Source organism: Pleurodeles waltl, chromosome 5 (genome assembly GCF_031143425.1).
Source record: "Pleurodeles waltl isolate 20211129_DDA chromosome 5, aPleWal1.hap1.20221129, whole genome shotgun sequence".
NCBI lineage: Eukaryota > Metazoa > Chordata > Amphibia > Caudata > Salamandridae > Pleurodeles > Pleurodeles waltl.
This window is the reverse complement of record NC_090444.1, coordinates 261,596,131-261,622,092: the sequence shown is the minus strand read 5'-3', so window position 1 is coordinate 261,622,092 and position 25,962 is coordinate 261,596,131. Positions and strand designations below refer to the sequence as shown.

The 25,962-nt window shown below is 47.5% G+C and overlaps 1 protein-coding gene across 4 annotated transcripts in view; it reads left to right on the top strand.

The window, feature by feature from the left end:
* THADA (THADA armadillo repeat containing) overlaps positions 1–25,962 on the top strand; it is a 1,551,972-nt gene that overhangs the window by 255,671 nt on the left and 1,270,339 nt on the right. The window lies entirely within an intron of this gene.

Here is a 25,962-nt window from a genome sequence, read left to right as displayed (position 1 = left end):
TGTACACGAGGACGGCATTGCCCTCATGGATTACATTAAGGGGTTTTGCAGCCATTGTAGAGAAATCGATCCATGTTTTTGCCTGCAAAGTTAATGACATAAATATAGGGTCCAGGAGGACCCACCCCAATAAAAACCCTGAGAAAGAGTAAGTATCATAATGCAGTAAAAAAGTAGTAAAAAGAAACAAAGGAGGGAAAATGGCAAGAAATAATGGTGCAGGTGGACAAGACTGAAATAAAAACTTTTAGGTGTTTGTATGTATGTGGTGTTTGTGTAGTGCAAACCTAGCCAAAGTCATTTGAGCACTGTACAAAGCAATCATGATCACAACACCTGACTGTCTGGCTAACAAGCTGACCATGTCTGGTGGCTTTCACCCCATCTGCAACCAGGGCATCAGGCTGGCTGGAAGCAAGGCATTTTAAAAGAGAAAAAACATGGTGTTAAATGTGGCAACCTTGGTATGGTATTCCCCCAAACCTTTTGCCTTAACGTCCTTGTTTTGTTAAACCTGCTTTTGTTGGCATTAGAACTTTGCACACTTTTTCTCCTCCTAACCAGTGCTAAAGTACTTGTGCTCTCTTCCTAAAACATGGCAAAATTGGCTTGCGCCTGATGGCACATTGATTTTACATATGAGTCCCTAGTATATGGTACTACTTTGTGCCACCCACTAAAGGAGCCTTCTAAAACATGTCTTAGGCCTTCCACTGCAGTCTGTAGTGCAGTGTTATACTGCCATTTCGACCCTGCAAAATAAACCTTTTGCCAGGCCTTAGCCTTCTTTTTTAATGCTTTTTTTTATAAATATGTTTTTATTGCTTTATCAGCCAAATGGCAACATTCAAGTAAAGTACAGGTGGTTACATTGTGTTTCAGCGACGTTATACATAGTAATTATTTTGTATGCACGTTCTACAAGTCCTATGCAAGTACCCTGTCTCCCAACAGGGGTACGCCCGAGTGTGCTTTTACGGGCCGCAGTTGGTTCGCCATGTGCAAGGTTATTAAAGAAACCAAGAGATATAGGGAGAAGAACTAAAGATAAGAGCTAGAGCGGTTCAGGCGAGTGCAGGCAGAGGGGGCAGGGAGAGCCAGGCGTCAGGTGGAGCACGGCCACCATCTCCAGCCTCGCGGCAAACCCACATTCCAATCCTAGTGTCGCCGCCGCTCCCGTGCTCAACGGGATTACTTGAAAATAGCAGGGGTCCAGCCCATATTCGAGACGAGGGCGACAGCGGATCGAAAGGGGGAGATCAGCGACACCCCGTACCCACGGGGTCCATCTCGTGCCTGCGCGTTCCAGCCCCCCAGCGATGCATCTGGGCATTCCCACAAGGCATATTACAATGTTTATGTTTGTTTACATCCTATCCTATTTGTATCGGTGAGCATCTATAACAGTGTTTTAGATTTACTACTAAAGTGTCAGGTAATGTCTCTTTCTTGTTGATTTAGGGAGGGCGTTCATCATCTTTGTTTTCTGCCGCCATCACAAACATATTCCATGTTTCTAGGCCTTTAACTAGAATACCTTTATCCAATAAGTTCTGCAGAGTTTGCGCTTCTGCTTTAGCCCACCGTATCAGTTCCTCCCGCCATATCAGTTCCTCCCGCCATTGGGCGACGCTGGGGGCACCCGGTGCTTTCCACTGCATAGCTATGAGGCACCTGTACAGCACCAATGCCAGGCCGATACACTGATATGTTCGTTTGCGTTTTTTAGGATAGGGTGCTATGCCCAGTAGGCATAAGTCAGGGCTGGGGGATAGTGTAGTGTCTGTCCAATCAGCAAGTAACGCTATTATATCAATCCATGTGTTTCGAATTGGGAGACATTCCCATGTCATATGGTAGAAAGTGGCCTCTTCTGTGCCGCATCTGGGGCATGTCTGTGGCGATCGGGGAAACATACGCGTTATGCGATGCGGTGATAAGTATGTCTGATGCACGTAACTAAACTGCGTGTACCGGAAGCGGGGGTTGCGCGAAACCTCGTAAGTCATTTTCATAGCCTGTTCCCATGAGTTTAGTGTTAGGGGTTCAGGTAGCATGCAATCCCATCTATTTTTTTGCCTGTTCCTGTTTGTGTTCGGTCTGGGCAGCGAGGATGTTGTATATATTAGATATGCTTGTTGGGACGGTGATGCTCCCCAACAGCTCGTGGAGCAAAGGGGAGACATCAGGTTCCAAGTTGCCGCTTTTCCACCACGCTCGCATTGCCTGTCGGACTGCTCCGTAAGCTATGAATCCCCCTTGACCCAACGCATGTTTTTCAGCTAATGCCTCATATGTTTGGAGTTGCCCATCTTGGTAGATGTCCCCAAATGTGTGTATGCCTCTGCTTGCCCATGTGTTCAGACCCACCTTGGTCGCTATTTTCGCCAATGTCGGTTGAGTCAACATTGGGATCCTCGGGGAGTATTGTGGGTTTTTATCGCGTAGCAGTGCATATCGGCCCCAGGCCCAGTGCGCAGTGGTCAGCAGTATATTACGTGTGTATCTGGGGCCGACGCGGTTCATGAGGTATTGTAGAACCTCAGTGCCGCCGAGATCCAGTAACACCCGCTGTGTTTCCGCGCCGGTGGGATTTCCAGTCCAATTAGATATCCATTGTATATGGGCAGCTGCATAGTAGACTTCGAATTTGGTGGCCCCCAGTCCCCCCAATTTAAGCGGTTGGAGCACTTTAGTTAATGCGACCCGTCTGCGGCCATTGCCCCATATTAGATCCATTAGTAAACTGTTCAATTGTTTGAAGAAGGAGCCAGGCAATGCCAGCGGCAGTGCCATGAAGAAATAGAGGAGGCGCAGCAGTACTGTCATCTTTGCTATGGCTACACTGCCCATTGGGGACAGTGGGAGTGAGCACCAGAAGGCCCGGGAACCCCTAGTTGATCTAATCACTTGGCCGAGGTTACCATCTCTTAAATCACGACTATCATGGTATATATTTATACCCAGATATTTAAATGTGGTATAGCACCATTTCAGATCACCCGGATTTGATGGCGTTCTGAGTACTTCGGGGACTGGGCGCATAGGGAATATGCACGATTTTGCCCAATTCACCGTTAACCCGGCCACCGAGCCAAATGTTTGTAAGAGATCCAATAGGCCCGGGAGGGCCACAGCATGATCTCGAAGAAAGATCAGCGCATCATCTGCATATAAGGAGACTATCCGATGCGTCCAGCCTCCAGGACGCCCCAGGCAGGGGCCATTGTGCGGCCAGTGGTTCGATAGCTAGTGCAAATAAGAGCGGGTATAGCGGGCATCTCTGTCTGGTGCCTCTTCCTATGTTGAATGTGTTGGAGATCGTGTCGCCCGTCTTAACTCTAGCCGTTGGGCCAGAGTATAACACTCTCACTCAGCCAATATAAGTTTGCCCGAAGCCCATACGACTAAGTGTTTCTGTTAGGAACGGCCATCCCAGCGTATCAAACGCTTTTTCTATATCTAATGAAACTGCTACTTGGTGCCAATCATCTTCAGGAGAATTTCCCATCAGGCGCAGTAAGTTCCTGATGTTACTAAACGTGCTGCGACCAGGGATGAAGCCCGATTAGTCTTGATGGACCAACTCCGAAACACATGGGAGCAGGCGGTTGGCTAGTATTTTGCCGAGTAGTTTGCAATCTGTATTTAGCAATGATAATGGTCTATACGAGCGAACATCCAATGGGTCACGGCCTGCTTTCGGCAGTACCGCTATCAACGCCTCGCGGCATGTATCAGGGAGCTGGGCCTGTTCTAGAGCTTCCTTTAGCATTGCTAGGTATGGGGCCAATGTCTGGGATGAAAACGTGCTGTAGTATTCGATGGGTATACCATCGCTGCCGGGTGCTTTGCCATGTGTTAATTGCTGCAGTGCTCGTTGGATTTCAGTTATGTCTATCGGTCTGTCTAGCTCTGTCGCCTGTGAGGCAGTAAGGCGGTTCAAGGTGATGCCGCTGAAGAAGTCATTTAGTTGGGCGTTAGTGGGTGGAGGCCGTGCCTGGTATTATGAGCTGTAGTACTCTCTAAAAGCATTATTTATCTCCGCCTGTGTATTAACTATCAGTCCTGTTTCCAGCCGAATAGCGCCTATGGGAGGGTTCCGACGTTCATTATTTGTGAGCCATGCTAATAATTCACCGGATCTGTCGCCTTCTGCATGTGTGCGGGCCATGTAATGTCGGTAGTCAAAATGTCTGAGTCGGGTGTCTGTCTCGGTCCATTTGGAGCATATACTAGTGAGCTTCGCTTGTGTTATCGTGCCTTTTGCGAATTCGCGTTCGGAGGAGTGGATTTCTTGTTCTAACGCTCGGAGTTCGCGCGTTAATGTTTGACGTATTCCTACTGTCGTTGATATACATACCCCCGTTATAACTGTTTTGTGTGCATCCCATTCAATGGCCCTGGAGCTAGTTGTCCCAGCGTTTGACGTGAAATATGCTGAGATGTGCGTGGCTATGTCTTTCCTAAAAGGGGGGTCTTGTAATAATTGAGTTTGCAGTCGCCAGGTTGGAATACCGGAGCGGGGCCTGCCCCATCTTATTTGTGCTATAAGTGGGCAGTGATCTGAGATTACTTTGGCAGAGTCCTCTGCGTTCATTATTTCATGTGTTAGGTTTTGTGAGGTGAGGATGAGGTCGATTCGGGTATGTAGTAGGTGTACTGGGGAATAGTAGGAGTATTCTCTTTCATGTGGGTGCATGTGCCTCCATATATCAGTCAGGCGACGCTCTTCCATCCATGTGCCTAACATCTGAGAATTTTTCGCTGTTGGGGCGGCCACAAGTGGGGGGTGTGAATTGTCCTTATCTACATGTGGGACACAATTCATGTCCCCACCCCATATACAGGGTGTAGTTAGGTCATTGGTTAATTGCGATACCTTTTTTTGTATAAATTCACCTTGTTTAATGTTCGGAACATATAGCCCGTGTATCACGAGCTCTTCCCCATCCAACAGACCCTTTAATTGTACAAACCTACCATCCTTGTCTTTTATGCTGTGTTGTACTGTGTATGGGACACCTGGAGCTATCCAGATCAGCACCCCTCAGGCAAAGGACGAGTCACCAGAGCTATATATTGAACCCGCCCAGCACTTTTCCAACCGAGCAATGTCTGCAGGTGTAATGTGTGTTTCCTGGAGTATTGCTATGTGTATATGGTGGCGCTTTAAGTGTGCATGTATTCTATTGCGTTTATTAGTTCCGGCCATACCCTTCACATTCCAAGTTATTATATTATATATGGGTTCCTTATTCATTGTGTGGTGTAGTGCCATAAGGAGCTATCTGTGCAATTCCCGCATTGCCAATCCGTGTTCCTGCACCCCCCGCCACGACCCCACCAGCCCGCCCTGGGAATCCCCCCCCAACCACCCACCAGTAACCCGCGCACCGAAGGGGAAAGAGAAAGCCCATAGTGGGTTTGAAGAAGAAAGGAAAAAGGAAAATAAAACAACCAAAAGGATATTCCGGACAGTGTCCGTTTGTTAAACAAAGTGGCACAACCGGTGCCTAAAGTGGCATCCAGGGAAGTCAGTTCCATTCGGATACCGTTCAGGTGTAATGGGACGTGGATTAATCAAGGTTGGGCCCTTGGGTGGCCCACCTTCAGGATGTTTCATTGCCTCTGCGATCCCATGTCTGTTGGTTCAGTGTTCAAAGATTCAGCCGCCACTTCCGATGTTAATGGCAACTTCTTCCTCTCCAATATCCTTTGTAGACTTCAGAAAGATAACCCCAAGGTGGAGGGACAGCCACGTCCCGGTCGTTGTGGCGACCAGCGGTGGCACCACGGGCGCCAGTCATAATCATCTAAAGTTCGTCCGCGGTGTGAGGTCCGGCCCCACCAGCAACGGGGAGGGGGATGGGCTTGAGTCTCCCCCATGTGAGGAGGTGTCATTAGTATCCGTTTCACTCCTGGCGTCCAGCAATGCACGAGCAAATGAATTGGTATCTTTTAAGATTTGTGCTTGATCCATTGCCATTTGTGCCTTTGTGGGCGGGATGAGGCTTTAGATTTTTTCTTCTTTCTGGAGCTAGCGGTAGACCATTCTTCAGTTAGTGCGTCTTCCTTGGCAGGGTCGACCAAACCTTTAGCATGGATCCATGTCCGTGCATCTTCAGGCGTGGGAAACATTAAGGTCTTTTCATCCATGACTATGCGCAGACTTGCTGGAAACGTGAGAGAGTAAGTGATGCCATTTTCTCGTAGCAATTGTTTGATCTTGACATAAGCAACTCTCCTATGCTGTACCTCCATCGTATAATCTGGGTAGGCCGTTACCCTGCTGTTTTCCAGAGTGATATGGTTAGATGTTCTAAAGTGTTGGAGGACCAAGTCTCTGTCCCTGTAGTTTAGGAATCGTGCTATTAGCGGGCGGGGTGGCGCTCCATGGCGAGGTGGTCTGCTCGGGATTCTGTGTGCCCTTTCTATCACTGGAGTTGTAACAGGGTCCTGTTCTTTAAGTGTGTTTTTCAGCCAGGTCTCTAAGAACGCCTCTGCTTTGGGGGATTCAATTCGCTCTGGGATGCCGAGGAATCTGATGTTGTTACGTCTGGACCGCCCTTCAGCGTATTCAGCCCTGCGTTGCAGTTGAGCTATGTCCAGCTCCATTTGTTGCATTTTAGTTCTCATGTCCGCTACTTCTGGCTGGACCATTTTTAGGTATCGTTTCAGTATTATGTACCCTATCTGTTAGTTTGCGATGGTCAGCGCGCAGCAATGAGACTTCCAATACCGCAGCGTCAGTTTTCCCTTCCAGTGATGATTTAGTGTCCATTATTGCTTGCATGATTTTATCAAACTGGAGGGAGTGCGCACGTAACGTTTCGTTCAGCTGGAGAAGTGTGGTCGATTGCATGTCCACATGACCCGTTAGCGAAGGAGGGTCTCCATCTCTCAGAGTCCCCGTTTTGGGGTGTTTTGGTTTGACCATGTTCTTCTTGGGGATCCGCCCTATTCGTTCTGTTGGGGTTGATAGCCAGTATTTACTGGGGGTGTCCGCCCTTGCCCCTCCTTATTTCTTTTATTATTACCTGTTGGGATTGAATCGCTTCCGAGCCTGGTGGTGAGATGGTTCACTTATACAATTGGTCTACCATTGCGACTGATGCACTCCATGCCGTGGTGGGGAATATCACCCATTGGGCCCCCCGTGTTCATCCCAGTGCGTCCTCAAGTACTGTCAAATTGGGGATCAGGGAGGGATCGCGTCTCATTCTGGTAATGGTGTCCACATAGCTCCCCCTGAGTCACTCCGTGCTAGCGGGCATAGGCCTTCTCCGGTTCCCAGGCGCCCCCTACCCAGCTATCGCACGTCTCGCCAAGCTGGACCCGATTGGATCGGGTACGATGCGTAGTACGCCTCTCCGGGGTGGGGGGGGGGGGGGAAACCTGCGGTTCAGGCTCCCCAGTGATCCTGCAGTTTTAATCAATGGAGGTCCCAGTGGGAGGTCCGGGAGGCGGAGGGGAACCGCAGCGAGCCCTCACGGCACAATCAGGTAAGGCCCGTGGCTCCGCAACAGGGCCGCGGCGTCGCTTCCGCCCCCGCGTCAACTAATCTTCAGCGGGCCTCAGGTCCGGGGTTCCTCCGCGCCCGTCACATGGATTCACCGATCCATCAGGCGGGGCCAGCAGACGGGCCTCGGTCGCCGCGCGCAGCCGCCCGCGACAGTCAGGCGCTCAACTGGGTCGCTCGGCCGGTATGGAGCACACCCGCCAGGGTGGGGGGCGTCCCCCGCGCCGCGGCCCCAGCAACAAGCCGAGGAGCGTCAGCAGGGGGCCCAGGGGTCCGGGCGTCCACTGGCTCCTGCCCCAGTTCGACACTTGATGTGTTTGGGCGAGGCCCGTGGATCAGGGTAATGGCGGCGGCGCCGTCTCCACGGTTCTGGCTCCTCCGTGTGTGCCGTACCCTCCGGTCCGAAGCTCCCCCAATTTGTCCACCGGTGTTAGGAGAGGTCTCTACTCCCATCTGACTCAATTTGGGATACGGCAGGGCACAGAATCTTAGTTCGTTGGTGGGCCGTGAGCGGAGCTCCTCAGTTAAGCATCCGCTCCGGCAGCCATCTTCGCCACACCCCCTTCTTTTTTAATGCTAATAAGCCCCCACTAAAAGAGAACCTAAAGCCTCATGTGGCAGGGTGCAGTGTATTTAAAAAGTATGTAAGTTTTAAATAAGTATACAAGTACGTTTTATTTGTCTTGATTGTGAAAAACTCCAAAAGTCTTTTCTTCACTGTGGTAAGGCCTATATGTCCAATTGACTGAAACTGGTTCCCCTTATTACATTAAAAAAATGCTGAATTCTGATTGGGAGCAGATTTACATCCAAATAAATTGTAATTTAAAATCTTCTTTAATGGTGAAGTCAGATTTCAAGTCAGATTTCTAAAAATGCCACTTTTAGAAAGTTGGCATTTTCTTGTCCCAACTAACTGTGCCTTTCTGCCAGTGTCGTGGATCACATGACTGTGAATTGCTCTGGTGTTAGGGGCGTTTGTGTATTGCTTTCAGACAGTTTAAAGGGACTTAGGTGTGGACAGGATGGGCCATCCTGGCTGGATGTTTGGGAGGGGCTGAACCCTGCCCCATTTACACTTTAAAAGGCTTTGCCTATTGCATACACAAAGAAACCTGACACCAGCCCTGCTCTGGGTTTTGTCACCTCAGACTGTATGGATTGTTGACCAGGGAAATTACTTTAAAAAATCAGTTGTGGGGGTAGGTTAGGGAGTCCCTGTACACAAAGTCTGGCATCAGGTATAAACATAGGGACCTCTAGAGCCACTCATCAGAACACTGCTGGACCTGTGGAAGATTCAAAAGAAGGACTGCCTTGCTGCCAGAGGACTGTCCTGCTGCTTGAAGAAATGCCTTGCTGTCTGAGAAGGAGGGTTGGACCTGCTTCCCTTCATCCCAGGCTACCCAGAGTGTCTCCAGTTGTCATTTGTCTGGCCTCCTGTGTGAACTACAGGGAAACAACAAGCTTCAGAGGACTCCCTGCAGCAGCCCAGCTGTAATTGGACCTGCCTGAGCCCTGCTGCTGGCCTTTGCTGGATAGAGTCCTGATCTCCAAGAGGTGGATCCCAGGTCTTGGACACATGGCTGTCATCAATGGAAGGTCCTCCAAGAAGGAAAGGTTAAAATCTTAAAGTATTGGCTCTTCTTGACTGCAAATGGTCCCGTTTGCAGTAAAACTCTGCCACCCACGAGGAAGACCAAAGTGAAGCTCTGTTGAGACCTGCTCTTCCTGCCGACAGCGACCATCTGCTGTGACAGGCACTACACTTCATACTATAGCAATGACAGGGCATGATGACTGGATCTTTGTGCTGCATTGGTGAACACTTGAAATGCTTGACCTTCTCTTTGTGCCTAAAGTCTCCTCCCTGCGGCCTCCTTCCAATGCGAACAAAACTGTTAGCGCTAGACTTGAGAAGATAACTTTTTAGCGGGACTAACTTGGTCCCTGTTCCGACATGCACTCCTTCGCAGACAGCCTGAACTTGTGACTTTCCCCTGGCCTAACGTGACAAGATGACCTTAACTGATGCTTTGTGCTTTTGGGCACTATTTTCACCATAAACTTTAAGATTCAATATCTTTGGTTTGACTGATTGGATTTTTTGTCGCTCTGGTATAATTTTATTTAATACCATTTGCCCTGTTTTTCTAAATTGGTTTGTGATTTTTCTTGTGTTATGTTTTAACTTTTTTAACTGTTTTTGTGCTGAATACTTTACATATTTCCTCTAACTTAAGCTACCAGAGGGTCAAGAACAGGTTAATTTAGTGATTTTGTGGTTTATCATAATAAGGATTGTGCTTGTTGCCTGAGTGGGGGTTCCCCCCCCGCCCTCCACACCCCAACCAATAACTCAGTTTCTGAGCCTTCGCCATCTATGAACCCAGAATCTGGAACAACATCCCAGTATGCACGTGGACCATTCCAGCCCTCCTCCAGTTTATTCTTTCCTCTTTAAAGAACACTACATCACAACACACTAACAGTACACTTCCCTCAGAACCCACTTACCTCATCAGTCATTCATTGACTGTATTTTTGCCTTTGATGATAAAAAATGCACCGCTCTTTTTTGCTACATCTGCACTGCACACATACCACATACGTACATACATGCACCTCTCTAGAAATCCATCATCAGAGTGCAAGACCCAGCATACATTTTCAACAGAGTGAAACCAAGAACCACATGAACACACTCACACAAACACATATGTATCGCAAAATATATGATACTTTGCAAGCTGCATATTTGAGACCTCCTGCGTTTTAATGACCACTGATGATACAGAACCTCCGTTTATTTGATCATTCCTAAAATCTATGTGTTTGAATGTTAATTGAGTAGCATTGTTATAAGTGCTATTGTTTTAAAAAGTATTTAGGTTTGAAAGTGCTTTGGAGGGGGGTCATGAAAATAAGCAGCTCACATAGTCCGAAAGCAGAAGACGCAAAGGGTTTTCTCAGTGCGAGTCAGGATTTAAGAGCCGTGACACCAAATGCAGAGGATATGCAGTTTCTGTACTACAGAGACAAAAATGCAGTCCTGCAACATGTCTTCAAGATTGCTTTTACATTCCCAAATTACACATAGCAGGTCCTGTGACGCCAATGGCTTTCAAAGTGGTGAAGCTGTAGTTAATGGTGATGTGGCTCAAGCACATTCTCCTATATGTGATTAAGCTTGAAGGTCATACTTGAGGAAAGGGCTCACTTCTCCACAGGCTTGGAAGCTGTCTGAGTTGCTCTTGATGTGTGAAGTTGTGCCACTCCAGAGAGTTGCCACAGACCGAGTTGGCTTACCTGGCTCTAGGTTCAGCAGAAGAAGACCTTCAGGACAACAAGTTAAACAGGGACTGTAGAGCAGTTGCTGATGCAGCATAGGGCTGTCGTTCAGTGGGATGCTATACTAAGAGAAGACCTCTCAACCAGACCAGGAACAAGCCATATCAGTGAAGAAAAAGAAGAAAGCCAAACTGATGGAGGACACAGTGGAGGGAAGCAGAACGGAGGGTGGCACATGTCAAGGGCATGCTGATGTTAGCGAAAAAGGTTTTCACTGAGTATGCTTGTTTTGGTAGTGTTGGGGTATTAATCGCTGAAAACGAGCAGTTCTTAACTTGTGGTCTGTGGACCAGGGGTTTTGGTGCCTATTCAATTGGTATATAGGCCCATATGACCTCAAAACATTATTTTCTGTCAATAAAAATAAGCTTTTGGCATAAACAGTTTGTAGCAAGGTGGTAGTATTATGTGGTATGACTGGGGAGTGGGGGGCACTTACCATGTAATACTAGCACATTAGCCAATAGTTGACCCTGGGATCATACTAATAAACCTTGGCTCAGTCCTGGCAGTGTGGCAGAGAGCAGTGAGGCTACTTAGAGGAACATTTGTAAAACATTTCACAATAACAACATGGACAATAAGTAAATGGCATGACTCGAAAGAAATCTGACTCCAATTTAGAAAAATAAAGCAGAGTTTTATATAAATTTAGGCACCAAAATTAACTTGTTTAAGTTACACACAACCGGAGTTATGAAGTTTAGAAGCTTTGGAAAATCTGGTATTTTCACTGTTTAAATGGCTCCCATTGATGTCAATGGAAAAGATCAATGTGCGCACTTGGGCACTTGCAGGGTGAGCTCCGGGGAACCCACTTGGACTTAAGGTTGAGACCAAGAGTCAACAGTCAGTATCTTCTTATCTTGCCCAGGAAGTCCGGGTGCAGAGGTGTTTTGGCTGTCCTTGGTGCTGACGGATCAGCGGCGGCTGGTGCATTTGCGCGACTTGGCAAACAGGTACTTGGAGGTGGGAACACACTTTCACTCTTTGGATGTAGATGTCTTTGGGGGGCTAGGACCAGTAATTAACAGTTGGAACTTCGCCACCACATCCGGGGCTCCGGGTGCAGAGGTGGGGTCTAGCTGTCAATCACAGGAGAGTTTGTGCCAAAGCTGCTTTGCTGCTCCTCTCAAGATCACTGTTTCTGGGTGCAGAACCACAGGAGAGATGTTGTTGCCAACGTCGGTCTCTATGCTGGGGATCTGCTCTGGAGTTCGGTATGTCCAAATGGCCATCGGTATCCAGATTGTTGATAAACACACCTTTGTAGCTGCAAAGGTGGTCTGCTGGTACTTCGGCAGCTAGAGGTCGTCTGGCGGGGAGTAGAGGCTTGAAACTTGGCAGAGGCCTCACTCCTACTCTTTGGGTGCTGGATACTGAGTTTCTTGAGGCTCACTCACACAGAGCCTGACAGGTTGCATGTATTTGACTTCAGCATGGCAGTTACTCCTGCAATTTACAGTGACGAGTTTTCTCCCTGGGCACACGTCGGTGGCTCAGTTCCAGTGGTGGTCTTTGTAGGTCACTTCTGTGTCCTTTCTTCGTGCTGCGACTGGAGTCCATGGCCTGTTGGCGTTGACAATGTCTTCTTTATTCCTCTTCTTCTTTGCAAGTTAGAACTAACTTTTGGTGCCAGGGGGTGTTAAGGTTGAGGGGATAGTGGCCAATGGGCTGCTAGTCCCTGTGGCTAGCCCGCCCCTATAGTGACCACTTCCTGTGAGAGTGGGTCACTTTCCTACCCAGAATCCACTAAAGCTAAGGGTTGCAAAGATGGCAGAATGCTTCCCTGGCTGGGCAGACCCCCTAGCCCACCCTAAAGGTGTGGCTAGCTGTTTGGGGGTGTACGCCTCCTGCATAGCTAATTTACCTGCCTGTTGGGCTAGACAGGGCGGGAAGGGCTTTGTCGTCCATTGTGGGACAAGTAATTACACTTCAAGGGCAGATGAAGCCTTTGAGGCTCACCACCTGGATTACACTAGCCAGGAGGGAGGAGGTGTGATCTGCCTGCCCAGGCAGTTTGTCTCCATCCTGTGGAAGTGCTGGCACAACCAGCAGGAGGGAAGACTCATGTCTGTAGTGGCAGAGGATCGAGAGAGCCCAGAAAACAGTAGAGAGCTTGGTAACTTGGTGGGCACCCTTTAAGGGTGGCACCTGCTACTTAATCCTGAGCATGGACATCATGCTCAGGGATTAAAAGAAAGATGTTTAATACCAAACATGGGGGAAACGGCCAGCCATCACGGGGCTGGACATCTGGGAACTGCCTATAAGCCAGTACATGTTATCCTACGAGCCACCGGTTACTCGTAGTAGCATTATGTTTTAAATGCTCTCACGGGGTCATTTATGCTCATGCATATATGTCCTCACTCATAGTACAGTGCACCCTGCCTCCCGGGCTATAGAAGGCCTGCCTTAGGGGTGACTGACCTATACTGTGGGCAGTAAAGGGACTGTACCTGCACCTGGTGTGGGCAGAGACTCACTCAAGCAACAGCCTGCTTGTGCAGGCTGACATGTTAGCTCTGCAGTCTCACTTTTACTCAGGTCACACAGGGTGGCACAATCAGTGCTGCAGTCCTGGTGACTCCTTTACCACCTTTGTTTTGGGTACCAATGGTAGCAATTACTAGGGACTTACAGGGGTGGTAACATCCTTGCCAACTGGCCTATGCAATTGAACATACAGTTTAAGGGAAAGAGCACAGATACTGAGGTCTGGTTAGCAGGTGTCAGTATCCTAACAGGTCAAAAACAACAGCACCAAGCAGCAAAAATGAGGGTATGGGGGACCATCTAAAAAAGGGCACTTTACAACATAATTGTGTAAGGATGCTTATTCCGAAAAGATTAATACTTGAAGTCTACTGTAGTGCCTCACCAGTGTATTTGGCATATGTATTTATAAATCAATAATATGTGTAAGCAAATAGTCATAAACATTAAAAAAATGTTTTCAGTTAGAAGCTGATTGCTAGTTCAGAATGCTGCATGTGTGAATACACACAGTCACTGTTTGCATGCATTCAACCACTTTCCCATCTCAGTTAGCTAGAAAATCTGCACCCTTGGAGAGCCTGTGCTCTAACCCCTAAGTGAGCTATGCATTTATATGCTGGTAGACGTCTCGAAACACCCTTTCAGGCTTCAAGTTCTCCTAACCACTGTTTTACAGGCTACAAGCATCTTCATTTCTTTTGTTGTTGGAAAGGAGGCACCTTTTTTTTTTTAAGCAGAGCTGAAATACTTCTATAGGCAGGATATGACTTCCCAATAGGGAACATGTACTCTTGCATAATGAGCAGATGGATTTCTAGGTATTATGCTGTCACTGTCTTTGTTGCCTTTTTACACCAAGAACCTGCAGTTTCCAGCTTTGTCCATACCAAGCTCAGCTGGTGCCACTTGACTGTCGAAGGCTGATCTCAATCGAGTTATTACTTGTTTCCCACCACTTCTGCTGGGAATTCTGATGTCACATGATTTCCTAATGTTTGTGAATACGAACTGGGTCCTATAATGATGTGTAGTTGCTCTCATATTTCAACATAAAGCTGAAGAAGAAAGTAGTTAATTTCATGTAGTGTGTACTTGTTTGTGTATTTCGTGTATTATTGTTGAGGTGCAAATCATAATAATGGGTTGGGGTCAATGTTCCCTGTAAGGCGCGCGCGAGCGTGCGCGCACCTTTCCTTCCCCCATCGCGCAGGCCCCTTTGGCAAGCGCGCACGTTGTGCTGTTATCAAATGTTCCACCATTCCTATACTTTGTGGTAGTTTATATGCATTATCACTTTCTAAGCCTAAATAAGCCTTTTAGAGCGATATACGTGCTCCCCTAAGGCAGATAATGCTCCTATTTGAATCTGGATTGAAGTCAATGAAAACAGCGTTTAAATGCTGCGGGGAGTGTTTTAAACATCATTTGGCGTACTTTAGCATACAAGCGGGCAAGTGATATTTGTCTTGAAAATCAATGGTTAATGAGCCTCTTGGAGGCAGAAAAGTCAGAGCCACTGTTAGAGATGGGAGAGGCAAAGATCCTTCTGGAGACAGGAGGGGCACAAACCATCCCTCCTGGAGACGGGAGAGGCACTGACACAGCTACTGCTGAAGCTGTAAGAAGCACAGGCACTCCTGGAGACAGGAGAGGCATAGCCACTGCTAGAGATGGGAGATGTACAGACCATCCTGAAGAGGGAAGAGGCACAGACCCTTCCTCCTAGAGACAGTAGAGGTAGAGAGTCTCCTGAAGACGGTAGAGTCACAGACCCTCCTGGAGGCGGGGGAGGCACAGCCACTGCCATAAATGGGCGAGGCACAGAACCCACTGAAGATGGGGTTCGGGTGCTTTTGAAAGGAAAATAGTTTGGAGTTGTGGTACCTGGCAGATGGGGGGAGGGGTGATTTCAAAGGGATCAAGCTGCATCTCACATGAAGCTCCCCTGTGACACTCTCGCTCCTGCATTATATTTTAGCGAGCTGGTTTCAAACAGTACAGTCTTCACATAGGCATCATTGAGGGATTCTGACCGCGTGCTGATGTCACTTACAACCAGTGCACCTAAATCAGCTTACTGGGCAACCTGCCTAGGAACTAGCATCAACCCTTACACCCCTCCATAAATATTGCATGTGGCTGGCTACTTGTAGAAGTGTGCAGACATGAGCAAATATATCCAGTGCAAAAAAGATCAGTTCATTTTACTGCTGCATTTGTTAACTCACTGTTTCTTCAAACACCTAATGAAAAGGAGGAGAATGAGAATGACAAAGGGAATGGGAAAATGGAGGGGGAGAGAGGAAGATGGTAAGGGAGAAGGACTCCCAAACTAGCCAGATAAAGGACCCCCGCCCTTTCAGGCTAGGCAGGTGAAATGTAACTGCCTATATTTGTAAGATACTGTCAAGATTAAGTCATGGAATGTGAATGGGCTGGGTGACAAAATTAAGCAAGGGGCTACTACTTATTCAGGAGATGAACATTATGGGAGAAGGTGTTAGGCTCTTGGCCGGGGATCACTCCAAAGTACTGTTGTATGCATGGTAATAGAGAGTCGGCTGATGGTAAGAAAGAGTGTCCCATTGCAAATCATTAAAGAATGGTCAGACCCCTGTGGGTCCCATACGGTAGTCACAGGTACCTGGGGGGTGCAGGAAATACAGATCATGAGTAAATATGCTTCTCCAAGACTGCAAAAAAAACAAAAAAATACTACATAAAACAGATCAGTTGCAACTGGAAGCTCTTCATGCATATCATAATTATGTAAAAAGGCATATTGTTAAAGGCGGGAAGAGGAGAACGAGAAGACACAGCACTGGCTTCGTTTGCCCAGTACTCTAGCCTTCTGTACGTGCAGCGACACTGAAGATGTTGCAGGAGCTGGTCACTGACGTAATCTGTGGACCCAGTGAACTCTAATTCAAATCCTGGTGTATTTGCTCAGCTTTTTATCTGTCTGAGGTCGATAAGATTAATACCATTGAATTGAGCAACAGTAAACATCTGTTGTTCAGTGCCAAGGCACCCCAGTGTTGATCCTGCATTTTACAAATCGATGGTATGTTTTATGTTATTCATACATTTCGGGCGCACCCATCATTCTCAAGTTGGACTGCTTGCTCAGAGTGGGGATTGAAATACCCTAGATCAGGGTTTCCCAAGCTGTGGAGCTGACTTTTAGTGAGTCGTGAAAGTCCAAGCAATAAATAAGGAGGCCTTTACGTTCTGTATTTATTTTGTCACCTTTGCTGCGCTTTAAAGACAAAGGGGGTCAAACGTCAGGCTATGCCTTCTGACAAATTGCGGCTTATTCTACCTTGTGGGCCGAAGTTTACAAACTCCTCTCACTTTGCAGTCGGAGAAAGAAAAGAAAAGTGAATTATGTGACACTCATGATGTGGTCCACAGACTGTGAAAAGAAGGGTTGTAGGTTGTCATTTTTTGTAACGCATAGCAAAATGTAAATTCTCTGTGCACATTTAGCGGCTAGAAAAGCGAAAATGAAGCACATTATTTTGTAATAGTTCTGAAATTGACTGAAAAAAGATTTTTATGAGGAACAAAATCAATCAAGAAACTTTACTTGCTAAAGCGCAAATGATAAACATTCACTTAAACCCGATTTCCACACGTCATCATTTGTGTGCAATATAGATTTATCAGCTGTATGTCTGTGCAAATTTAGTGGCCATTTCAGTGGAAATGTGCTGCCTGTAAATGACAGTGCTCTGCCACATGATGCTTTAGTTAAATAAAAAAAATCGTCCACCTCAGGTTCATTATAGCTAGGGGGGGGGGAGGGGGAGTTTGTTGTTCTAAAAAGTATGTTGTAGCTCTAAACAGGTTGGGAACGACTGCCCAAAACAGTTGGGACTAATTATATGACCAGAGGAACTGCTGATTATTTTCTGTCCACAATCACAATAGGAATTTGGGGTGAAACATGGGAAAAGGACGGAGTCTAGATGCCTGAGAATTCAAGGATGAAAACACAATGGAGACCTGTAGGGATGAAGACACAAAGCTATACTTGAAAGCAACTATGGGATGGTGCAACTAGTGGGAACTCTGAGGGAGGCTTTTAAAGTGGTGATTAGAGTACAAGCCTTTTTTCCAATCCACTAGAAATGTGGACGGGTGGAACGATTCAGAAACATAGAGGAAGAAGTAACAAGGCAAGAAAAGGAACTGGGTACTGCCTCAGCAGCCAGCTACATGCTGGCTACCAAAGAAGATGCCAAAGCAAATGACATGTCGACCTTCAGAAGGTTGTATGAGGTGGGAAACAAAGTGAGGTACCTCATAGCCTGGTTAAGCAGAAAAGAAGAGAGGTGAGCAGACAGAGACTACGAGGCTACAACTGTCGGTGTCTAGTTTGTTTGCCTCAGGAGTCCTGTGGTCCTTCCTGATATGGCTCTGCAAACTGGCACAAGTAATCCTCTTCTGCACTTGTCTCGGGGTAGCGAGGTTGTGCAGTCAGAGGATTCTCAAGGAAGTAGTGTTAGAGACAAGATCTAGGATCTCAGCAGTTAAGCAACTAGCCCAATACCATGCTGCCAACCCCAGTGCTTGTATTAGTGAAAAGAAAGCCCTTTAATATCACAACAAAATGAAGCGCTACACAGTTCAATGTGGTCTCAGTTACAGGGTTGCAATCTCCTGATTACTCGTGAAGTGTTACTCCCTCTAGGGGGTCATCTCTCCTTATATTTACGGTCACTTATACTCAAATACAAGTTAGGCACAAGTGCAGTTTACCAGTGATTCCCCCAGGACAATTTCTAGATTAGTTCAAACAGTTCTTGCCAAAAGTGATCACTCTCACAACAGTTAGTGTTCTTATAAATAGATTTACTTCTGTATGATGACATTGTAGGAAAGTTTTTGGCATGGTTATCTCCACTTTTTGCATACTGTCCAGTATGCTTTGACTGTTTGTACTGGGATCCTGCTAACCAGGACCCCAGTGATGATGCTCTCCCCCTCTAAGTGTGGTTGTCTAGGACTTTGCACATCCCACACATGGCATACTGGTGCCCCCATATAAGTCCCTAGTATATGGTACTTTGGTACTCAGGGCATTGGGGCACCAGGGGTTCCTTATGGGCTGCAGCATGTATTATGCCACCAATGGGAGCCCATGCAAAATGTGTGTGCAGGTCTGCCATTGCAGCCTGCTTGAAAAGGTTCATGCACCCTTTCACTGCAGGTCACTGCACCAGGTCACTGTAAGTCACCCCTATGGTAGGCCCTGCAAGCCCTGAGTGCAGGGTGCAGGTACCCATGTGTGAGGGCACCCCTGCATAAGCAGAGGTGCCCCTACGAACTCCAGCTCCATTGCACTGGACTTCGTAATTGCGGAGAAGCCATTTTCCCTGTGTACTGGACATAGGTCACTACCTGTGTCGAGCTACATAATGGTAGCTCCGAACCTGGGCATGTTTGGTATCAAACATGACGGAGTAATACCGCAAACTGTTGCCAGTATTGGTTGTATGATCCCATGTACTCTGGGGGCTCCTTAGAGTACCCCCAACATTGCTCCTATCAGTCTTCTGGGGTTTTTATGGCAGCCCGCGGTGCTGCCACCCCTCAGACAGTTTTCTGCCCTCCTGCCGCTTGACCCACTCAGGCAGAGGAAGGCAGAACAAAACATTTCCTGTCAGAGAGGGAGGTAACACGCTCTCCCTTGGAAATAGGTGTTACATGGCTTGGGAGGGGTAGCCTCCCCAAGGCACTGATAAGCTCTGAAGGGCACATTTGGTGCCCTCATTGCATAAAATGGTTTGCACTAGTCCAAGGACCCCAGTTCCAACTCTGGTGCAAAACTGGACAAAGGAAAGAGGAGTGACCACTCTCCTGTCCATCACCACCCTAGGGGTGGTACCCAGAGCTCCTTCAGGTGGGCACTTGATTCTGCCATCTTGAATCCAAGGTGGGCAGAGGCCCCTGAGAGCATCTGAGTGGCCACATCAGGTAGTTGACATCACAGCCCCCTCCTGACAGGTGGTCACCCTGCTAGGTGACCTATCCCTCTTCCTGGGCTATTTAGGGTCTCTCTCTTGGATGGGTTTGCAGATTCGACGTGCAAGATTCCAACAGGATTCCTCTGCAATGTTTACTTTATTTTCTGACCATTGGGACTACAAATGGGCAGTCCAGGAACCGATAATCTGGAACTTCAATGATGACTCAGCTCTGCAACATTATTTTTCCGGGTCCTTCCAGCAACTGCAACATTTCCCCTGCTGTGCATCCTCTGAGGGCGACGAGTCTTCAGCCTGCACAAGAAGTATGAAGGAATCTCCCTTGGAGTGAAGTAGTCACTCCCCAGCATCTGCAGGCACCAACTGCAACGAGGACCGGCTGCATGGATCTGCTCTTCTCTAGAACTGCGTGGATCCCTACATTACAGGTGGTGGTCTGGAGTGGTCCCCTTGGTCCTCCCTACCAGCTTTCCAACTTGGGAGATGGTAAGACATTGCCTCTCCTTGTTGGACAGTACCCCTGTGCACCACTACTCTTGCAGCTACCAAGGCTTGTTTGCTCCTCCTCCAAGGGATCTTCAGGCTCCGTGTAGCCCCTGCCCCCAGCACTCCTTCCTGCAAAGCAGTCTCCTGACTGCTGCTCCAGCGACGTGGGACACCTCTTCAGGTGTGCTGTGTGGGCCTCACTGTGACTGCTGTGCCTTCTGCCAGCAGGTTGCCTGTGAGGTCTGCCTCCTCTTCTTGCAACTCTCCCAACTGCTGAGGGTCGCCCCAGACGTCCTTCCTTGGGTTGAGTCCCCTGGACCTTACTGGTCCTCTTCAGCCTTGCAAAACTTCTTCTCCGTCTCCTGCAGTTGCCAAGGCTTGTTGGTGGTTTTCCAGCACCAGTAACTGACTGCATCTCGACCGCCGACGTGGGACATCACTTGCTGACCTTCTTCGTCCACCATTGACCTGGTTCTGAAACCACCGAAGAGTGGGAAGTGGCTCCTGCCACCACCGAACACTCCAAAACTAACTGGACTTGATCCCCGTTCTTTGCTGGTCCTCTTCTGTCAGGATCCACCTTTGGGTTCTACCAGTCTTGGTTGGGTCTTGCATAATCCTTCTCCAAATTCCTCCTGTAGGTTTTGGGGGAAACCAGGTATTTACAGCTGCTCTCCTGGTCGCTAGGGGTCACTCTGGTACTCACCTCTTGGGGTTCCTGGTTTCTCCAGCTCTCTTCTACTGATTCCACCCTCTTGTGTGGGGTACTGTCTTTCACATTCCACTTTTTTAGTATATGGTATGGCCCTCCCCTAGGGCCCTCACTGTTTACTTATACTTTTGCAATGCTTATTGCTTTCTATGCTCTTTACTGTTTGCTAATGTGTATATAATAGTGTGTTTACTTACCTCCAGTTGGGAAATTGCCTATTCAGTATTCTAGTATTTGTGCTACCATGATAAAGTACCTTTATTTTTGTAACACTGTGTGGTTCTTTCATGTATGATAGTGCTGCAAGACTATTGTGGTATTGCATAAGCTTTGCATGTCTCCTAGATACGTCTTGGCTGCTCATCCACAGCTACCTCTAGAGAGCCCTGGCTTCCTAGACACTGTCTACACTTCACTAACACGGGATACCTAGACCTGGTATAGGGTGATAACACCATAGGTGTCCACCACACACCAGGCCAGCTTCCTACATTGGTGGTGCAGCGGTGGGATAAGACACTTGCAATTGCCTTACCACTTTGTCACTAGTCACTTTCCACAGGAAAGACCATTACTAGTTGTTAGGTACACACTGCACTTAGGGAACAGGAATTGTAGCCTCCTAGTCTATGGAGCCTGGTTGTTAGAGTAGTCAAGGGCGCCCACACCACTCTAGCAAGATGTCTTCAGTAGAGCACACCTCTCAGGCCCCAGGCTCTCACTATGAGGGTCTTACTTTCCAAGAGTTGAGGTGTTCTTCCTGAAAACTAAGGACATGGGGAAATCCCAATAAAAGTTTGCTTCTGGTGTTTCTCCTCCCAGCTGACCAGGACAATGCAGGTAGCCAGGAGGAAGAAGTAGAAACTGACCCTTCCATCCTAGACAAGGTAGATTTAGGCTACTCGGAGGGGGGTCAGGAAGAATCTGGGGAATACCACAGCCCTGTTAGGAGCACTGCAGGTAGTGAGAAGGGAGGTAATTCCAGCAGGCCCACCTTCACTCCTAGAGGCTTGGTGCAGAGAGTTCCCAGAAGGAGGGATATGTCCTCATCTGTCAATACCTATGTCTCTTCGGAATCTGAGGGGACCCACTGCTCCAACTCAGGGGAAGATTCCTTAGATAGAGAGCTTAGGAAGCAGGTTGGAGGAGAACTGGCTGAGCAGCAATAGTTAGCCCTAGATAGTGGGGGGCTTAGCTGTGGAGAGGGAGAGACAGGAATTGGGGTTAGCTCCCCATGGTGGCAGCAATCTTTGCTTTAGGGACACCAGGGCCAGGGAGGACTCCTATGATTCTAGGAACCTGAGCAAGATAGTCCCACCTTACAAGGATGGAGATGACATTTATAAATGGTCCACTGCTTTGGAGAGGGCCTGTTAAGTACAGAAGGTCCCCCAAAGACAGTGGGTAGCAATCTTGTGGCTCTCCTTCTTGGACAAAGGCAGAGACAAACTCCTTACTGTCAGAGAAGATGCACATGATTATATACCACTCAAAAATGCACTTTTAGATGGTTATGGTTTAACTACTGAACAATACGGCATTAAGTTCAAGGAAACCAAAAAGGAGTACTTCCAAGATTGGATAGATTTTGTGGACTGCTCTGTTGAAGCTCTGGAAGGCTGGTTGCATGGGAGCAAAATTAGTGACTGCCAGGGCTTATACAATTTGATTCTGAGAGAGCACATTTTGAATGTCTGTATTTCTGATACCTAATGGACTCTTATCTGACCTCTCCCCAAGAATTGGGAAAGGAGGCAGACAAGTGGGTCCGCACCTGAGTAGAAAAACTCATACAGGGGGTGACCATAAAAAGAAGGAAGCAGGTAAGCATCAGGACAAGGGTGGGGACAAAGACAGACCAAAAGAGTCTTCATCAGGCCCACAAAACTCTTCTGGGGATGGGTCTAAGTAATCTTCCAACAAGAAACATTAGTGCTACATCTGTAGGCTTCTTTTCAATAGTATCCCCAAATGCCAGAATCCCATCCTGGAAGTAGATGATATTATCCAAGCCCTTAAAGGCTTCACTCATCCTTTGTAAGACACAGGCTGCAGATAATAGTCCAAAAGGCATCCTGGTGAATGGTAAGTGCCTTCCACAGTGATGAATGCAGTTAAGGCCTTGGAACTACTGTGTAAAATTATCTGATGATATTTAAGAAAATAATCTTACCCCTTTAATAAATAATATGAGTTTGGTTGATGTTAGGCAAAGGGAAGCTGTCTGCAACTCTAGTCTGATTGAGACCTCTTAAATCAACACAGAATCTTAATTTGCCATTTTTTTTTTTTAAGTACAACTGGAGAAATCCAGTCGAATACTTCCACTGGTTCTATCACGCATTGTCAAGCATTTCATTCAAAATATTTTTTTTAAACTTCTTCTCTGACCAACACAGGAACCCTTCTCACTTTATGCTGCAAAGGTATAGCACCCTGCTTCAGTGTTATCTTGTGGACATACCCTTTCAATTCACCTCTCTCTTTGCCTCCTGCAAAAAAAAAAAAATTAGATGTTGTATCTTCAACCACCAGTACCTGCATAGGCACTCAAGGATTTAATATAAAGTGAAGGTCATACTGGTGGTACCAGCCCAATATACGAGTTCCTGATTGAGCCTTCTTGATGCGCCGGTAAGAAAAATGTCTTGGGGCCTACACAGTTTGCGAGTGCTTAAGATGGTGCGCAGACACAATATGGCGTGAAAATTCAATAGAATCACCACACTATAGCGAATTAGCGTACCTGCGCCCAACCGTACATTGAAGTGTAATAATAAACGGCACGCTTGCTGAATGTCAAAATATTCACAAATATTTCACGTTCTCGCATATGATGTACAATGCTACTTGAAGCTTCGCCAACACCACTCCGCTGGTGTTAGTCATAAAATTGAGCTTTTAATAACACAGAAAGTCTTACTTGGGTTCAAAACATCCCCGTCTTTAGAGAATACAGTCGTCGATCACCTGCTGTACTGAAGGTCATCACCAAAAATGTAGCAATTAGTCCAGACTCGCAGTACAAGGTTACTTGTGTTTATTAAAGCAGCTTGCACTCTCAAATGTGGTGTCCCCTTTACCCAACAGCAGGCAACTGCCGGTGAATAGAACCCCACTGAACAACATTCACAATAGAATTTTGATAACGCTGGAATTCTATTGGGACTCAGTATAAGCTAAATAAGCTCTTGTATAGATTATAACACAGAGCTTCCACTCCAATAGCAACAGCAGCTCAGTCGCCAGGAACGTCCGCATCAGAGAGCAGCAGCACCTACCTTTGGGAATGACAAACGTTTGCTGGATGGCATGGTTTGGCGTCAAGCTTGGTTTCTTTTATCTGCCCAATGTGGGAGCTGCACTGGGAGACCCCTCACAATATGGATTGGCTCTGGCGTGGCTTCTGATGGCAGTAAGCTGCTTCTTACTGTTCCTTATTCAGGGAACATCCTGGCTTCTTCTCATGGACATTTTCTCCGCCTGCAGGGCCAGGAGCTTGCGTTCTCTCTTTGAGCAGGCAGGAAGGCTACTAGATGCTCGGCAGACCCTTAGCTTTTCAAGCAACTTCTTCGTATTTCATGTTTTGTTCCCTGGCTTTTGACAGATTCTGTTTTTGGGTGCTGAAAAGACCTATGACTCTGTTGGTTGGAGACACATATTTGAAGTGTTAAAGTAATTTGGGATAGGCCCACACTTTCAAGACATGGGTGAATGTATGGTACACCGAGCCCGCAGTACCTGAGAGGGTCACCAGGAGAGCATTACAGATTTTAATGGTGGAGGATAGAACCAGGCCCAGTGCCCCCTCTTCCTGCTGCTCTCTGCATAGGCAGGAGAGACCTGGCCTGTTGGGTTATGACAGACCGCCACGACGGAATGCTCTACCTAGCTTTCAGGCTTGCAGGTTCCCTCCGACACTGTTGAGATGTTGCAGTTCTGCAGGCCGTGTGCTGACAGCGGATTGCTGACGGCAGAAGACCAGCACAGGAGCCATTTGTCACTGTACAATGGTCGTGTCTATCACACGGAGGTAACTGGCACACACACTGTACTTTAGCCATATGTGTCTATGTGCACAACACACAGCATACAACCCATTATCCATTGCCATTCCACCACAACACAACATGCAGAAAACACGCATTCCTATGCATCCATGTCACAACATACATACACACACTCTCACACACACGCGTACACATACACACACACACACACACACACACACACACACACACACACACACACACACTACAACAACAGCAACCAATACAATGACACACCCTTATACACAATCACACACACACAAAAACACAGTTGCACAAATCACAACAATGGCTCACACCTGAATGTTGCACACAGCATCACAACCCAGAAAAAACAAGACATCAGACCCATATGCACGTGGCACACATACAGACACAACCACATCACACACTCCAGATTCTTCCGACTCGACCATCCAGTCCAATCTCACAGACACACAAACTAACTCCCATACACAACTCAACTCACAGTATCACAGGCACAAGTTCAATTGCAAAGTGCACTAATAGACATGGTGACGAGTGTGATGCCCTTGTTATTGTGAAGCCAGCATTCATTTGGCAATGAATACTGACACCACAATAACAATTGTGTATGTGTGCGATATGCATTGTCTACCTGTGTGTCCTGATCAATCTCTGGCACACATGTGCTCCCGATATATGCATGTCAGAGGTATTTAAAAAACAAAAGTACCTGTGGCATGTATATTTCTGCAGAGGTCCCAAGCTCATGTGCAGTGCTGCACAACGTACATATTTCATGCAGAATCCCTACCTTTGAGTCCGGTGATGCGGGGTGCCCTCTGTGGTCCAGTGGCAGCAGTGACGGAGGATGATGTCCAGTCAGGTCCGGTCCAAATCGGAAGCGGAAATGTGGAAAATTGTAGGATTCCCCCTCCAATCTGCCAACACAGGTGTGAAGGGACACCGCCACAGTTGGGTTGTTGGGAAGGCCCATCATAATCTGCTCGGCGGGAAAAGTGGCTGGAGTCCCGCCGCCGTCCCTTATCTCCAAACCTGCCATCAATGCGGCTGGAGATTCCTGGTGGAGTCGGCGGGACTTGAGTGGTCTTTCGCCTATGGTCCTGCCAATGTCTAAATCGGGTGGACAGACCGCCAAGGCAGTGGATGGGTTTACCGACGGTAAACCTGCGGCGGGACCATTACTGCCAACATGTAAATCAGGCCCTTTGGTAAGTTTCTTTGGGCACCCACGTGCCTCATAGGATGTTCCTGGTGACCACACCCTTTCTCTACTCCTTCCAGTGAGGGAGGAACCAAGGACCTCCTATGACGTGCAGTGTCTCGCTTACCAACAATTGTGCCCACACAAAGGTCTGCTCC